At 37.7% G+C, this 18,331-nt stretch overlaps 1 protein-coding gene and 1 pseudogene across 4 annotated transcripts in view; one reads left to right on the forward strand and one right to left on the reverse strand.

The window, feature by feature from the left end:
• MACROD2 (mono-ADP ribosylhydrolase 2) overlaps positions 1-18,331 on the forward strand; it is a 2,106,080-nt gene that overhangs the window by 1,021,958 nt on the left and 1,065,791 nt on the right. The window lies entirely within an intron of this gene.
• Positions 7,766-9,461, reverse strand: LOC141568285 (eukaryotic translation initiation factor 3 subunit H pseudogene; annotated as a pseudogene).

Consider the following 18,331-nt stretch of genomic DNA (forward strand, 5'->3'; position numbering starts at 1 on the left):
ACATCAAATTATATTGCAAGTCTATAGTAATCAAAACAGCATGGTACTGGCATAAAAACAGACACATAGATCAGTGGAACAGAATAGAGAGCCCGGAAATAAATCCATGCTTATATGTTTTTTTTAATCTATGACAATGGAAGCAAGAATTTACAGTGGGGAAAAGACAGTCTTTTCAATAAATGGTGCTGGGAAACCTGGACAGACACATGTAAAAAAATGAAGGTGGACCACCTCCTTACACCATATACAAGATAAATTCAAAATGGATTAAAGATTTAAATGTAAGATCTGGAACCATAAAACTCCTAGAAGAAAATATAGGAAGAAAGTTTACAGACATTACCTGGAAGAAGGTTTTTACTGATATATCTCCTTGGGCAAGGGAAATAAGAGAAAAAATAAGCATATGGGATTACATCAAACTAAAAATTTTTTTTCACAGCAAAGGAAACCATCAATAAAACAAAAAGGAATCCTACTGATTGGGAGAAGATATTTGTGAATGATATATCCGATAAGGGGTTAATATCCAAAATTTATAAAAAACGCACTCAACTCCCCAAAAAACAAACAACCCAATTAAAAAATGGGCAGAGGACATGAAGAGACATTTTTCTAAAGAGGACATACAGATGGCAGATAGACGTATGAAAAAATGCTCGACCTCACTAATCATTAGAGAAATACAAATAAAAACCACAATGAGATACCACCTCCCCTCAGTCAAAATGGCTATCATCAATAAATCAACAAACAACAAGTGCTGGTGAGGATGTGGAGAAAATGGAACCCTTGTGCACTGTTGGTGTGATTGCAGATTGGTGCAGCCACTATGGAAATCAGTATGGAGGTATCTCCAAAAACTGAAAATGGAAGTACCTTATGACCCAGCAATTCCACTCCTAAATATCTATCCAGAGAAATCCAAAGCTTTAATTCCAAAAAATTTATGCACCCCCTAAGTTTATTGCAGCACTATACACAATAGCCAAGACATGGAAACAACTGAAATGTCCATTGGTAGACGACTGGATTAAGAAACTGTGGTACATTTATACAATGGAGTATCACACAGCCATAAAGAAGAAAGAAATCTTACCATTTGCAACGATATAGATGGACCTATTATGCTAACTGAAATAAGTCAGACAGAGAAAGACAAATACCATATGATCTCACTTATATGTGGAATTAAAGAAAAGAATAAATGAACAAACTAATCAGAAACAGTCTCAGAGATGTAGAAGAAAAACTGAGAGTTGCTAGATGGGAGGGTGTGTGGGATGAGGGAGAAGGTGAGGGGATTAGAAAGCACAACCAGTAACCACATGGTTGCCACGGGGACACAAAAGTCAGTTTGGGGAATATAATCAATAATGTTGTAAAGATTTTGTAGGGTATCCGATGGACCTTTGTTGGACTCTCATGAGATGACTTCAGGAGGGATGGTATAATTGCCTGATCACTGCACTGTGCACCTGAAACTGAAGCTGAATAATATCAAATGTCAAATATAATTAAAAAAAAAAAAATAATATATATATATATATATATATATATATATATATATATTCACAAGAAGTGGAGTACAGCATTAGGAATCGAGACAGTGGACATTTAACAGCTGTATGTGATGTCAGAGGGGTAGTAGATTAGGGGAGAGGGATTATCACTTTGTGAGGGGTATAAATGATAAATGTCTTAACTATTACATTGTTTTGTACACCTGAAACTAATAAAAAGTAAAATTAAAACAAAGATCCAAGGGCCAGCCCGGTGGCTCAGGCGGTTGGAGCTCCATGCTTCTAACTCCGAAGGCTGCCGATTCGACTCCCACATGGCCAGTGGGCTCTCAAACACAAGGTTGCCGGTTCAACTCCTTGAGTCCCGCAAGGGACATGGTGGGCTCCGTCCCCTGCAACTAAGATTGAACACGGCACCTTGAGCTGAACTGCCTCCCAGATGGCTCAGTTGGTTGGAGGGCGGGCTCTCAACCACAAGGTTTCTAGTTCGATTCCTCGAGTCCCACAAGGGATGGTGGGCAGCACCCCATGCAACTAAGATTGAACACAGCACCTTGAGCTGAGCTGTCGCTGAGTTCCTGGATGGCTAAGTTATTCAGAACATGTCCTCTTAACCACAAGGTTGCCAGTTTGACTCCCTCAAGGGACGGTGGGCTGCACCCCCTGCAACTAGCAAAGGCAACTGGACCTGGAGCTGAGCTGCACCCTCCACAACTAAGATAGAAAGGACAACAACTTGACTTGGGAAAAAAAAAAAAAAAGTCCTGGAATTACATATTGTTCCCCAAAAAGTCCTGTTCCCCTTTCCCAATAAAAGAAAACAAACAAACAAACAAACAAACAAAAACAAAGATCCAGGATGACTGCATTCAACTGACATTCATGAAACAGGTCAGCCTTCCTAGAACCAGTTCTGTTCTATTAATAAACTTTTTGTTAGAAGCATCACAGGAATTAAAATAAAAGTGCTTATAGAACATATGCATTAGCAGCAAAATGGTTATTTGACCATATAGCTCTCCTCTTGGGTGTCCTTGAATAGACTGATATTGGGTTGAAGGAGCCAAGGTCATAAACGAGGCACAAAGACCTCTAAGTACCAGATTTGGAAAATAGAAGCTCCTTAGAACTATATTCTATTTGGCAGAACCCAAATCCTGACTCAACATGTTTATTTTCCTAGTCTAAGTACACTGAATTCTCTGCTTTGTTCATTTCTGAAGAAACCTCAGAAATGATCTTTTCTTTATGTCTGCAAGAATTAAAGGTCACAGACTCTTGTTCCTGGAGAACAGGGACAGTTCACTTCCTAGATCTTAATAAAAATTTTTCTATATTGAATACTTCCTGAGGATATATAAAGTACTACATCAGTCATGAAAAAATGATGAAAATAAAATCACATGTTATTAAAAGACTTGAAAATTAGATTTCTGTTGCTGACTTGAACCATACTAACTGTTGTCAGAATAAGAATGTAATTCATTTACAAATAAATGCTCATGGAATACTCATTTTCTAGGGTCTGTTCTGTTAGGACTTTTTTCCCCAAGCTAGTTGTCATGCCTTAGTTTTAGTGTTGTGATTGTACATGGGATTAAAGAAGTTCACAGACTTAAATTTAGCTAGTGACTCAATCCTGTAGCATTAGGGAATGGATGGGAGGAAAAATGGTGGAGAGTATCACTTCTCAGTTCAGATTGCTTTTCAGAGTCCTTTCTTCTTACCGTTAAGAAGGTGATCCAATTTCATTTTTTGCATGTATCTGTCCAGTTTTCCCAACAGCATTTAGACTGTCTTTACCCCACAGTATATTCTTGCCTCTTTTGTCATAGATTAAATAACCATATAGGTATGTGTTTATTTCTGGGCTGTCTATTCTGTTCCATTGATCTATGTGTCTGTTTTTGTGCCAGTACCAAGCTGTTTTGATTACTTTACCTTGTAGTAGAATTTGATATCAGGTAGCATGATACCACCAAGTTTGTTCTTCTCAAGATTCCTATGGCTATTTGAGGTTTTTCGTGGTTCCACAAAAATTTTAAGATTATTTATTCTAGTTCTGTGAAAAATGCCATTGGTATATTGATAGGCATTGCATTGAATCTATAGATAGCTTTGGGTAGTGTGAACATTTTAACAATATTACTTCTTCCTATCCATGAGCATAGCATATGATTGCATTTTTTGTTTGTTTGTTTGTTTTTGTATCTTCTTCAATTTCTTTCTTCAGTGTCTTATAATTTTTCAAATAGAGGTCTTTTACATTCTTGATTAAATTATTTCTAGGTTTCTTTTTATTTTTGATGCAATTGTAAACAGGATTCTTTTCTTAATTTCTCTTTCTGATAATTCATCATTGGTGCATAAAATTCAACCAATGTCTGAATATTAATTTTGTATCCTGCTACTTTACTGAATTCATTTATCAGTTCTAATAGTTTTTTTAGTGGAATCTTTGGGGTTCTCTCTACATAGTACCATGTTACCTGCAAATAATGCCAGTTTTATTTCTTCCTTTCCCATTTGGATGCCTTTTATTTCTTTTTCTTATGTGCTTGTTGTGGCTAGGACTTCCAGTACTATATTGAATAAAAGTGGTGAAAGTGGGCATCCTTGTCTTGTTCCTGATCTTAAGGGGAATATTTTTAGGTTTTTCCCATTCAGCATGATATTAGCTGTGGTTTTGTCATACATATATGGCCTTTATTATGTTGAGATATATTCCCTCTCTTCCCAGTTTGCTGGGAGTTTTTATCATAACTGCAGGCTGGATTTAGTCAAATGCTTTTTCATGTATTGATATGGTATGATCTTTACTTTTCATTTTGTTTATGTGGTATATCATGTTAATTGATTTGCAGATATTGAACCAGCCTTGCATACTAGGAATGAATACCACTTAATCATGGTGTATGATCTTGTTAATGTATGATGAATTTGGTTTGCTAATGTTTTGTTGAGGATTTTTACATTTATGTTCATAAGGTATACCAGCCAGTAGGTTTTTGTTTGTTTGTTTGTTTTAATGTCTTTGTCTGATTTTGGAATCAGGGTAATGGTGGCCTCATAAAATGATCCTGGGAGCCTTCCCTCCTCTTGAATTTTTTTGAATAGTTTGAGAAGAATGGGTGTTAATTCATTTTTGAATGTTGGGTAAAATTCACCTGTCAAGCCATGTGGTCCAGGACTTTCATTTGTTGGGAGATTGTTGATTACTCATTTCATTTTATTAGTAGTAATCAGTCTGTTATTGGGGTGACAATTGTTAGTAAAGTTACATAGACTTCAGATGTACAATTCTGTAATACATCATCTATAAATCCCATTGTGTGTTCACCACCCAGAGTCAGTTCTCCTTCCATCACCATATATTTGATCCCCCCTTACCCTCATCTCCCACCCCCCACCCCCCTTACCCTCTGGTAACCACTAAACTATTGTCTGAGTCTATGAGTTTTTGTTTCTCATTTGTTTGTCTTGTTCTTTTGTGTGTTTTTTTTTGGTTTATATACCACATATCAGTGAAATCATATGGTTCTCTGCTTTTTCTGTCTGACTTATTTCGCTTAGCATTATACTCTCAAGATCCATCCACATTGTCACAAATGTTCCTATATCATCTTTTCTTATCGCCGAATAGTATTGCATTGTGTATATATACCACAACTTCTTTATCCATTCATCTATCGAAGGACATTTTGGTTGTTTCCATGTCTTGGCCACCGTAAACAAAGCTGCAATGAACATTGAAGCACACGTGTCTCTATATATAAATGTTTTCAGATTTTTTTGGTAGATACCCAGGAGAGGCATTGCTGGGTCATATGGTAATTCTATTCTTAATTTTTTGAGGAACCTCCATAGTGCCTTGCATAATGGCTGCATCAGTCTGCATTCCCACCAACAGCGTATGAGTGTTCCTTAGAAAAGTCATTTTCTAATGAGAAGGATGGAATTATTTGGAGGTCAGAAACATTTTGCTTAATTGTAGTTCAAGGTTAGTGTTACTTATCATCAAACTGACTGCAAATATTAATCAATAAAAAAGATTTAAGAATGTCTCATGGGCCACACAGAAACAGTTGGCAGTCTGGATTTGACCTGAAGGCTGACTCCTGCTCTAGAATCTTATATGAATATTTACATCTCATGGAATCTAGGTGAGATTCACTACTGTGTTCTTTCAATTCCCCAAATCCTGACCATTAAGGTCATCTTAAGCGACAACTTATCAAAATTTTCATCTGGAATACAGTTAGGACAAAGAGGTATAGATAAATAGTTTGTGCCTCTAAGATAAAGGAGAATTAGGAAGCTGTATTCTAGTGACTACAACTGTGAAATTCTTTAAGATCTATCTGAAAAACTTATTGTGAATGATGAAAATTTCTCCATATTTAGATCATATTTGTTTCCTGCATTCCATATCTTAAGCAAACCCATAGTCTAAAGAAAATTCACCACTTTTATCATATGTCCCTCTATGGGAGTAACCTTACTTGGAAAGCCTGGCAGTTAGGGCGTAACCTCATTTCCCATGCAGCTTGATCTCTGTATTAGTCAAGGTAATCATTTTTAGCTGCTATTATAAATGGTTCCAAAATCTCAGTGGCTTCATATAGTAAAAAGTTTATTTCTAGCTTCACAGCTCTGTGCTGGTTAGGAGACTTTCATGGGGTAGACCTCCTCCCAGTGGTGACTCAGGGATCTAGATTCCTTCCACCATGTATCTGCACCATCTTGGAATTCTTTACTTTAAATCATGTGGAGAGAGAGTGAGATTGAGTAGAGGATTTTTGAGGAAGATTTTACAGTCCATGCCTAGGTGCACAACCCTTTCACCCACATTTCTTTGTCCAGAATTGAGTCATGTTCCCATCTAGCTGCAAGTCAGGTTTAGAATCGTAGTCTAGCCAACACCTAGGGATAAAATATTATTATTTTATTATATCACTACTTCCTCTCTCAAAGCAAATGGGCATGTACACTGGACTTTTCCAGCCTCTACTGTCTCTATAGTGAGCCTCAGCACAGAATTGAGATTGAACACATTTATAAGTGTATATCCTAATGTAAACTAATTGGGAATATATGTTCATTCAAATAGTTTTGAATCCTAAATGTGCATTTACGTCTCTGGGAAACTGGGGGAGGCTTACTCAGGGTTATCTTTTACAGAGCTCCCCTTGAAGGAAGGTGAGAGGCTGTAATCCAACCAATACCCCAGCTCATGGATGTGTCTACCCAGAGAGAGCATTCTTTCCTAATTACATAAAAGCAGTGCAGTACCATTTTTCATCCCCTGAAGGGAGCACCTGAGTGATCATGACTCACAATTTTCATTGAAGCACCCAGGCTAAACTCCCTGAATGTGTTTTTTTCACTGGTCAAGTGGGGATAATTGTACCACCACCTTTGAGGGCTACTGTGAGGATGAACTGATTTATGAGTGTTATATATTTATATGTGTGTGTATACACACACACACACACACATATGTCTGTATATGTCTCACACAAGTATTAAGTATAACCATTAATATTGGCACATCCTAGAATTGTCATAAAGATTAAAGAAGCATGTAAACTGCCTTGCACTGTGCCTGGCACCTCATAGTTCCTCAATGGCAGGGATTTTTATTGCTGGTAAAATTTGATTAAATTTATCTCTCCCATCCTACTTTGGTACAGTCCAAAGAACTACATTTAGTACCAAAAGAGACTTATTGAAGGTCCACCATATTTTAGACATTTAAAAATTATTATTATTATTAATTATTTAATCCTTAAAATTTCTCTTTGAGGTTACTATATTAAACCCATCATTTAGATGAGAAACTGAGAGGTTTTAAAACCATGAATCCTAACATGAAGGAGGAGGAGGAAAAGATGGAAGTGGAGGAGGAGTAAAACAGTAAGAAGTGAAAAGGGTAGAAGAAGGAAATTATAATATATTCTTAGAGCCATCTGTAAATCTAAGTTACTTTGATTAGTTTGGGTATATGCCTAACTTATGAATGATTTGTCGGGCTGTCAAGCAGTGTTAACAAACATAGTAAACATCATAATTGAAAACATTTGTTAAAAACGTAAGGGAACATTTTTTATGATAGTCTGCATTGCATTTTATATTTGTATTAGACTTTAAAACATTTTTTTAATTTATATTTTATTATTGGCTAGAAAGACTTTTCAATACACAAATGTATTTCTTCCAAGAGTTGCCCCAATGTGATCTCAAGAGTCCACGTTAATTACTTTTCTGGAAAATTCCTTTTCATAGTTGTTATATTCTTGAAGAGCCTGGGCCATACAGAGTTTGCCTAAGTTTTGGGCATGGAATACCTTGATATTCTGGCAGTAAGTATTAATTTGTCCTGCAATGTGCAGAGAATCTATCCTGAGGGCTGGGCTGGTTTGAAAACAGATCCTCCTCAGGAAGTGGAGGTTCTTCTCATCTGTGGAGCTGTATCTTCTCCTGAGTGCAATGCTGTTGCTACTGGTGTTTCTGCGGCTGCTGTTGACGCGTGCTCCTCCTGTATGTGTGATATTGAACTACATCTTGGCTCATTTCATCCACTCTGTCTTTCAGCAACTGTAGATTCTTTCCCAAATGATTGCTACTAGCAAGACTGAGCAATTCACGTTTATCTGCTACAGCTGACTTCTCAAGCGCCCACATTTGGACGCTGATCACATGTGAATTTTTAATGACAATCAGCCCTTCTTCAAACTTATGTTTAAAGGTGATATTTCCCTTTTTCAATGCTTCAGGAGAAAAATCTTTCTCTTTATAAACTTCCATCAGTTTAGGAGTCAGTCTGTATGCTGTCAGTGAGAGAGACCCTTGGGCAGTTTTTATGGGACCGTAAATGAGAACGACAGATTTTTTTTTAAATTGGGGAATATTGGGGAATATTGGGGAACAGTGTGTCCCTCCAGGATGTCAACTTGTTGTTTTTCAATCTAGTTATGGGGAGCGTAGCTCAGCTCCAAGTCAAATCGTTGTTTTCAATATAATTGTGGAGGGCGCAGTTCACTGGCCCATGTGAGAATCGAACTGGCAACCTTGTTGTTTAGAGCTCACGCTCTAACCAACTGAGCCATCCGGCCGCCCCTACAGATTCTTTAATGACATGCTGGTAACTGAACTGAGAATCCAGGAGTGTGTCGTGCGGGACGGCCTGTGGGGTCTCTGCTCCCGCTCCTCACATAAGAACACAGGATGTGGTGAGGCCAAAAAGGAACACCCATGGAGCCATAGGTAGGGGAGTCATACCACTGTGGTCTCACTGGAGGCTGGGTTCACACGACGTGCAACCTGCTGTCCGCTTTGCTGCCAGCTGACTGACTCTCCTCAACTCCCCTTGACTCCCCTCGACTTTCCTCCACTCTCCTCTGTAGCCGCGGCAGTTATATTAGTGGCCAATGGCTCACTGGTTACAGCTGATGGCCCACCAGCCACAGCTGACGGCCATCTACTACCCGAGCCAGCACCCCTCCACGTGAAGCTGAGAGCCTGGAACCTGCTCTCTGGGGATCTGTCTCCACAAGTGCTTTGGTGATGAATGAGCTTGTACCAGCCCACATACAGATGGTCCATGTTTACATGGTGAAGTCTTCTCATGATTTCCATCTAATACTGGACTTTATCAATGTCAGCTTCATCTTCTATGTGGGTGGGGAAGGAAAGAAGTGGTAATTTCAAGCCAATCTTCTACAAGCAGGCCCAAAAGCACTCCTTGAACCACCTCACTTCCTGGTCCTTCTTCTTGATAATGTTTGATTATCTTTAATACCACCAAGCCATCTATCTCCATGAGCTTCAGGGCTGAATCTCTGGACCCATGTTTGCCTTTGCCTTTCCCTGCCAGCCAGTGGTGCAGCTGGAAGGGGTAGGTGGTGCATAGCCAGTGCCTTCCTTGCGGGACCCCAGCCAGACAGGCAGTAAAACAAATTTTTAATGTTCAAAAACTCAAGATTATTCTCTAAACAAATGAAAGATACAGAGTTAACTTCCTGATTCTACATATAATCTGTGGTTTCCGTAGATGACAGCTGTTACCTACCCAAAATTCTTTCCACTATTTGACATAAGAATGGGAACAAAATATTAAACCAGTTTTAACAGATTTAACACTAAAGGTATTTTGTTGAAAAACTATATCCACCAATCAAGAGATAATTTTTCCCTCCAGGGCAACAAACCACTGTCTAAGGTACCAACCTCTTCGTAAACAGAATTTCTAGAAAGTTCTTCTTTTTCTCTGTGGGGACAGAATCCGGGTTTGAATTACTGTTCTTCATCAAAAGATTTCTTGCCAGTAGCTAAATGAAAAACATTCTTCATGAGGGAGAGATAACATGATACCCTGAATCTTCAACAGTGTCAATTCCCTAATGTTGGGCTTTTTATGATTACACATTTGGGGCTTTCAAGATAAATATGACTACATGGAGTGAAAAGCATTTTTTCACAATAGGAGTATTTTTTTAACAATGAAAAGAATCATCCATATCATTCCCTCTTGGAGATATGAAAATTAAATTTTACAATTTTTATTGAAGAACAGCTTAACATTTTTGTTTAAGGTAGAGAGAGACGTGTGGTATGTGTGTGCGTAAACTCTGTGAGGTGGCTGTTATTATCCTTACTTAACTGATGAGGAAATTGAGACTCAGAGAGATTTTTATGTGTGTGTGTGGAGGGGTACAGATACATAAATATAAATGCATGTGTGTGTTTGTATATATGTATGTGTATATAATTTGCATTGAGAAAAGGACTGATTATATTCACATTATAATGTTAAAACTTGTCATCTCTAGATGGTTGATATATCAGGAGGTATAGTCATATGTATTTATCAAACACGTGTATATCCTGTGTTTCTGGAGCTATATTAAGAAGATAACTTTTACAAGCCTTTTTGTCAGTGGAAATTAACAAGATGTTAACAAGGCTGCTTTTCTACATTGAACCTTGGTTAAATTAGCAAAAGATACCCTATGATTCTGGTAGCATGATTTGACAAGTAGAAATCACCTCTGCGCAGATTTGAAAATGTAACAGAAGATGTCCTGTCCTTGGAGCTGGGCTGTGGTGGTGGAGTACTGAACACAGTCACGCACACAGTCTGGCAAGAAAAATGTGGACTGCTTGCAATTTTATTTTGTCCCCAGGCCACACAATTTACAGTGCCCATACTTACATGGATACTCACAGGTGCCAGCTGTGTGTGTATGCATCTGTGTGTGTGCGTGTGTGTGTGTGTGTGTGTGTGTTTGTGCGTGTGTGTGTGTGTATGTATGAGGATGACTGGTTGGGTGTTTCAAAAGCTTCTACACCCAGCTTTCATTAGGTCCAGCCAGTAAATATAGATGAGTAGCTGGATGAAATACTACTTACACACTTCTGTAAATCTTCTTGGCTCAACCCTTATTCCTGCCACTGATGCAGGAGCTTTGACCAGCTTCACACGGGTGCAAACTGACGGGGTTGGATCTCACATCTCACTTCATACCCCAAGGGCTTCTCTAATCCATAACTGGGACACCCAGAAATCACTCAGCATTCATGCATGCATAACCCAGGCATGTTGGGCCTATAGAATGGTAGAACTTAATGCCTTCAGGGCAACCCTGATCAGTGGGGTCAGGACTTGCTGGATAAATGCTCCCCCTTTTATTTCTGAGGCACATTTCAGAAGACTCCTTAGAAGCCCTGAGAGACTGAGCACTATTCACTCTTTGCAGTGGCCAACTCTAGGACACATCCTTGAATTGGCTTTCCCTCCTGCCCCTGTTACTTCCCAAATGGGTGACTGTAGACATTCCTTAGACACTACCTTCTATGCAGGCTAAGCCAGTGTGGTCAATAGGCGCTAGCAGCTAGCTGCCATACATGCCCAGTGTTGCCAGATTTGTGGGTTTTCCAGATAAGCCATAAGCCCATAACTTTTGTGTGATCTGATTTTTAAATATTGGTGATTTTAAAAAGCACTTAGCTGGACAAATAAAACACGTGCAAACCAAATTTTTCTCCTGGATGCCAATCTGCGATCTCTGACTATTTGAATGAAAAAACCCATATGAGAAATGAATTGTTTCCTGAAATGAAAAGCATGCATTCCTCCCATGAGGTTAGCCAGCCTGTAAGTATCATTAGGGCAGAAGTCATGGCTGTCCTTGCCCGCACCATCCTCAGGGCCTCGTACAGGGACTGGCACATAGTAGGCCCTTAATAAACATTGGTGTTAAATGAACGAGTACAGGGTGACAATATTATCAGTGTCAGCCTGGGATGGTGTCCACCTCTTTGCTTTAGAAGAGGAAGCTCTGGTGGCCTCCTCAGGGTCCTTGGCCACACCCTACGATATGGGCCAAAAGGGCACAAACAGTTAGTAACCTACTGCCTTAGCAGCTCTCAGCGTCCCTTGACATAGTAGCCGTTAGATCTATATCCTCATTTCTGTTATTTCAAGTAGCTCCAAATTGCTGAATTCTCTGTTCCAAAGATCTGGAAAGCAAGGTTTCTCAACCTCCACAATGTGGACATTTTAGGCTGATTAATTCTTCAGTCTGGGGTCTGTCCTGTGCATTGCAGGGTATTTAGCAGCTTCCCTGTCCTCTACACATTTTATACCAACAGCACCTCTCAACCAAAACTGTGCCCAGATATTTCCAAATGACTCCCTTGAGAAGGAGGGCAAAATCCACCTCTCCCCCAACCCACTGAGATGCACAGCCTGTAGAGTAATGCATTGATGAGAAGCAGAAAAGAGAAAGCGTGGACCATGATGATGAATAACTATCTACTGTGGTATTTTTGCATGTTTGTATGTTTCTCTATTGTAGTGAATTGTCTCACAAGAGCCAAGTAGGGGTTAAAAATCGTACAATTTAAATACTATTACCTATCAGACAAAAGATTTGTAGCTCCAGGTTTTATGGAGGTAGACTAGTATTTCCCAAAAATATCTTTCTACAGAGTACTTGAATTGACACTCTGGAAAACAGAAGTGTCCTTGGTCTTTGTTTTCTGGATGTACATTAGGATATTAAAAGTCTTTGCACATCAGTGTTAAAAAAAAAAAGTTACAATTGTTTAATGTTAAATAAAATTCTTTAAAAAAATTACCATTGTTTAAGGCTAAACAAAATTATTTTCTTAATAATAACCATTCAAATCCTCTTGCTTTTCACAGGTTTGGAGAGTCCATGAATAATGTATGTACCATTTCCTCAAAATGAAAGATTTCTAGCTATTTTCTTATCATAGATTCCCACACCAACTTAGCATTATGTTACTGGAGCCATGTTTAATTGGGACCTAAGTAGAATTTTACTTAACTACATCATTATTTGTAAATGATAAAATAATTTTTCCTGCCTTCACCTACTCAATGGCCATGATTAGACTTAGAGATATACTCAACTCATACGACTATTAATCAATGGCTCATTTGCCTTTATTTGCATGTACTTCTGACAATTTATTTATGTATTTATTTTATTATTATTTTTTAAATCTACCTAGGGAACTCTGCCAATTGCTGCAGGAGCTCTAGAGGTATCAATAGGAGAAAATGATCAAGCACAGTTGCATGGGGCCTAGCCAATGCGTGGAAGGTGCCAATACGAGTTCAGAGCCAAGCTCATCAGCTTACTTCAGCACGCAGTTTGGAGATAAGCCTGGCCTAGATCGGCTGATATCTAAGTGGAAAGCAGGCTCAGAGTAAAGTGCAGTCTGGAGAGCTAGTGAGAATGTTCCCTTGCAAGCTCATCTTTACATGATAATAGCAAAACTTAATTAAAAATCACTGGTATTTTCTCTATTTGTTTCCTTGGCAGAAAACTCAAATACCAGACTGTCTGGTTCAAAATTGAACACCTGGCAACCCTAATGATTTCGTGTGCACAGTGATTTATGTTGTTTGGCAGGTTCAGAAATGCAGACAGTAGGGGTCGGGGTAGGGAGAGCCCAGAAAGATTCAGAAGAAAAAGATCTTTCTTTTCATTTTCACATTTTTAATTGGGGTAAAAAATGTTTCACAGGAAAAGGAAATATTTTCACCTATTATTCCATTTAATTATAGGCCTGTCCATCTCTTTTTCTCATTGTACTTCTACTGCTTTTTAATTTCCATAGCTTTAGCTCTGTCATTTTATAGACCCTGATCCCTGTCAGATTTGATTTTGGTGTTCTTGACTTAGGGCTCTGTCCTAGCTCTGAAAAGCAGCCACCATGATCCATTCACTGGGGTAATATAAGAATGTGGGATCTGGGGTCAGATGACTTTGTTTGAATGACTCATAGCGGTGCCACTTCTCAGTTGTGTAGAAAAGAAACTTAACTTCTTTTTGCCTTAATTTACTCAGACATAAAATGGGAGTGATGATAAAACTATATTATAAATTTTTGTTATGAGGATAAGTAGGCCTACCTCTCATTCTGTGGGTTTCAGTGCAAGCGTACAAAAGGAGGCCTGCATATTCTATGTAAATATTTCAAAATTATAAATCACCCTAATAAGCTGTTGAATGAGCTGTGTTCTATCAACTTACCTTGACAAAAATACCTTCAAAATCTCGATATCTGGTTTAAATTTAGACTTCTTAGGCTCCTTAGTGTAGGAATATGGTGGCCCAGGGAGAACTGGCCCTCATTTTTCAGTCTACCCACCTCTCTTCCCAAGCCCAGCTTTTTTCTGCAGTGCAAAGGCCTCCCAGACTGTGAGAGCACAGTCCCGTCCACACACCCAAGCTATATGTGCATCTGCTTTAAAAGGCAGGCTGAAGCTACACCTGAGGCCTAGAGCATGAATTGACATAGGAGAAAAGACCTGAGAAAAGATGTCTGGGAAGCCCTCAAAATAGATTCAACGCCATTTTGACAGGGAATTATGGGGGACCTGAGAACCCAAAGTATCATGTTGGGACTGGACAAAGGCAGGTTGAGGTCAGCCTATGGGCGAGTTGGCCCAACTGACCAATAATCAAGTTCCTGGAAAGCAAGAAGTCTCTGAAAAATTAAAATCCATATGTTAGCCTGAACCATCTAGAGTGACTGTCAGAGCTACCCACATTTACTGGGTAACTAGTCAATTTTGGGCCTTCTCTTCATCTGGAAGCACACATTTTAAAAATATACCTTCAGTATCTACTGTGGAAAAGTTTGGCGATTCCTCAAAACATTAAACATAGAATTGCTTTATGATTGCAAAACTTTACTTCTAGATATATATCCAAAATAATTGAAAATAACAACTCCAACAAATACTTGAATACCCATATTCATTGCAGCATTATTCAGATGGATATATTCAGGTGGGAAAACAGCTGAAGGTGGAAGCAATCCAAACGTCCATCGACAGATGAATGAACAAACAAAATATGGTAGATGCATACAATGGAATATCATTCAGCCTTAAATAGGAGTGAAATTCTGATACATGCTAAACATGGGTGAATCCTTGAAGATACTGTGCTAAATGAAATAAGCCAGACACAAAAGGATATGAGGTACCTAGAATAGGAAAATTCATAGAGGAAGAAAGTAGAATAGAGGTTACTAGGGGCTGAGGGAATGGGGGAATTATTGTTCAATTGGTACACAGTTTCATTCTGGGATGATGAAAGCATTCTGGAAATAAATCATGGTAATTGTTGTACAATGTAAATGCACTTAATGTCACTGAGTTGTACACTTAAAATGGTTAAAATGATGAATTTTATATTATGTATATTGTTTGCCACAATAAAAAAATTATGCTTTCACACACAAAAAGTTTCTTAAAATGTTTTCCCTTACACCAAGGATAGGAAATGAAAAAGTTTGTCACTATTCTCTTTTTCCTTGGTGAGCTGATCTGCACTTTCTCATTCTCTTCACTTTAGCTGGGCCAGGTTGCATGGTATGGAGAGGATGGAAAACTGGGAAAAAGTGTAATTTCAGAGTTCAGTGCCCTGCCAACTCTTCTTATTGTTCTTTGCCTGGTATATACTTTGTTCATTTTATCTGCCTGTGACTCAGTTATTTGCTCCTTCTCTTCATACACTTCATATATCCTTGAAATGGGTTCTAGTACGTGAACTGAAGTGAGGTGGTCTTAATGTATAATGGGGGTGACGGTGGTTTGTGTTTCTGATAAAATAACTTGAGATAAACAAAACACATCTACTGTAACTCTCTGACTTGTGAAATCTGTAGCTTAAAAATCAACATTCATCATTTTTGTCTTCCCAGACACTAATGGAAATTAAAATAAACAAACCTGTCCACATTAAGAAGAGAAAATGTCCTCTACGGTGACAAGTTTCACACAAATTGTAATAGGAATAAAATATCCCCCAAGGTTTTAAACAGGTCATCCATTAAGGGTTCAACAGACACAGGGAAATATTGCAGTTAAAAGGTGGATAGGCTGTTGTTTAACCAACGTTTCATTAATGAATGAGAGTTCAAATGGCCAATGATAGTCTACAACATCATTTTATATTTGTGAAGATTAAACAAGACTCATGTTTCTCTCGTTTGGAGGTTTGCAAACTAAATCTGGCACAAAATGTACAGGAAGATAAACTCAAGAGGAACATAGCCTGCCACATTGATTGATGGGTCTGGTTTTTACCCAACAGTGTTTGAAAATGTAGATATCCATAAATAAACGATGCTGTGTGAGCTTTGCCAGCCTAGGGAATTAAGGAGACATTATTACATTTTACAGAAGCAATATAAAGCTCTGCTACCAAATATGATGATTGTAATTCTTTATACTTTCCATAAGACCTCACAATGCATATGCTCTATAAGAATATGAGTGATATCATCTTTAGTAATGAGGTTTCTGAGGTGTCAGAAGGCGAGGAAAATCATTCTCCATGCTGTGTTCCTAGAGATGTAGACTGCAAAATCAGCAGTGTCACTTTCTGCAACACTTTGGGAATCCACCCCCATGACTTCCTTTTCTCCCCTGCCCCCCTCACTTTACACAGGGCTCTGAAGAGGGACTAAACCTATAGTTGATAAATTGGGGTTTTTTAAATTATACAATATCAAATTTGGAAGTGACTTATTAACAAAACAGAAATATATTCTCAAATGTATGTAAATCGTGAAACTTTTTTTTGTCAAAACCAGTGAGGTATAGCATTTATTTTGTTTGTTTATCCATGTATATTTGAGGTTTTTAAAAAATGAATGCACACACAAGCACATTATTAATGAAAACAGGATTATATTCCACATAATACATTTTAACCTGCTTTTTTTCACTTACCAGAAACTAGTAATACCTTTTGATGTTAACAAAATATTTTTATAATATATTTGGTAGTTTCAAAGAATGCTGTGCTATTACTTTGATTCATTGTTGGACACTTAAGCTGGTCCTTCCATTTATATAAATAGCGCGATGGAGACCATCATTGTAGCCAGATTTTGTTTTATATGCCTAATTATGTAATCGAGGCAAATGTCGTGAAATAGAATTGCTTGATTAAAGTTTCAGTAAAATGTTATGTCTTTTGATATGTGGTCACATTCATATAGCAGGATCCAAGAAGCTCATTTTCTTACTCTTGCCACCCTGCATATTGTCATTTAAAACAAATAAAATTGGCATCAATATGTCAGGCAAAAATTGGCATCATGTGATTATTTTACTTTTAATTTCTTTGATAATTTTTTAAGTTGAACAACTTATCAAGGCTTATCTGAAATTGATGTATCTTCTTGAAAGCATTGCCCATTCTAATTAGTAGTTGTATTTACTTATTGATTTATGAGTCCATTATTTAGCAAAGATATTAGTTAACTCTCATGTGTTGCAAACACTTTATTGTCAGTTTTCTATTAATTTAGTTTATGTCCCCCCCTTTGACCTATAGAAATGGCATTTTGCAGTGTAATCATTTCTTTTTTTATGATTTCTATTACCTGTAGTGCTATGAGTTGTAAGGCATCTTCTGACCCTATTTTCATCTAGTAAGGTTTCATTTTTTTGCATTTGGATCTCTAGTCCCTCTTAAATTTATTTTGGTGTACTTTATGATGGGGAAATTTGTAATTTTTCTCAAATTATTAGTTAATTATATACATATATGGATAGAGATATATAGATATTACTGTAGATATAGATATAGACATAGATATAGGTATCAAGAAGGTTATATTCTGATCCATTGGTCTGTCTGTTATTTCTGCAACACTGTCAACTGATTTAATTATCTGATTTTCCCAAAGAAACTTAGAACCTATCTGTCAAGTCTTCCCCTCGCCCCCCAAAAAATACAGTTGGAATTGAATTAAATTCATATACTGAAGATAACTGACACGTTTCTAATATTGACTTTTCCCACATAGTAACGTGGCTTTATCTCTCAGTTCAAATATTTGTGTGCGTGTGTGTGCGTGTGTGTGTGCCCTTCTCAAGGTTTTGTAGTTTTCCTCATGTGTCCTGCACATTTTTAAAATTTTAGTCTCAGGTATTTAGTAATTTTATTTCTTTGTTAAAAAAATCACTTTCTCATCACATAGGGAAATTACTGATTTAAAACAAATATAGAGTAGGCATGAACTAATTTTTAAAAATATAGAGTAGATATAAATTTACAATCAAACTTGAGCATACAAGAAATATCCTTCTTTATTTTCTTTAAAACAAATTTTGTCTCACCTCAAGTCTACCACCCACCCCTTTTCCATCCTTTTACATTGTCAGGAAAATAAATCACTCCCAGCCCTTATGGAACTTCCTGTCCCTTTCTAAGTTTACTGAGGCACTTACTTCATACTTTGAA

The sequence above is a fragment of the Rhinolophus sinicus genome, linkage group LG13, assembly GCF_036562045.2.
Source record: "Rhinolophus sinicus isolate RSC01 linkage group LG13, ASM3656204v1, whole genome shotgun sequence".
NCBI classification, from domain to species: domain Eukaryota; kingdom Metazoa; phylum Chordata; class Mammalia; order Chiroptera; family Rhinolophidae; genus Rhinolophus; species Rhinolophus sinicus.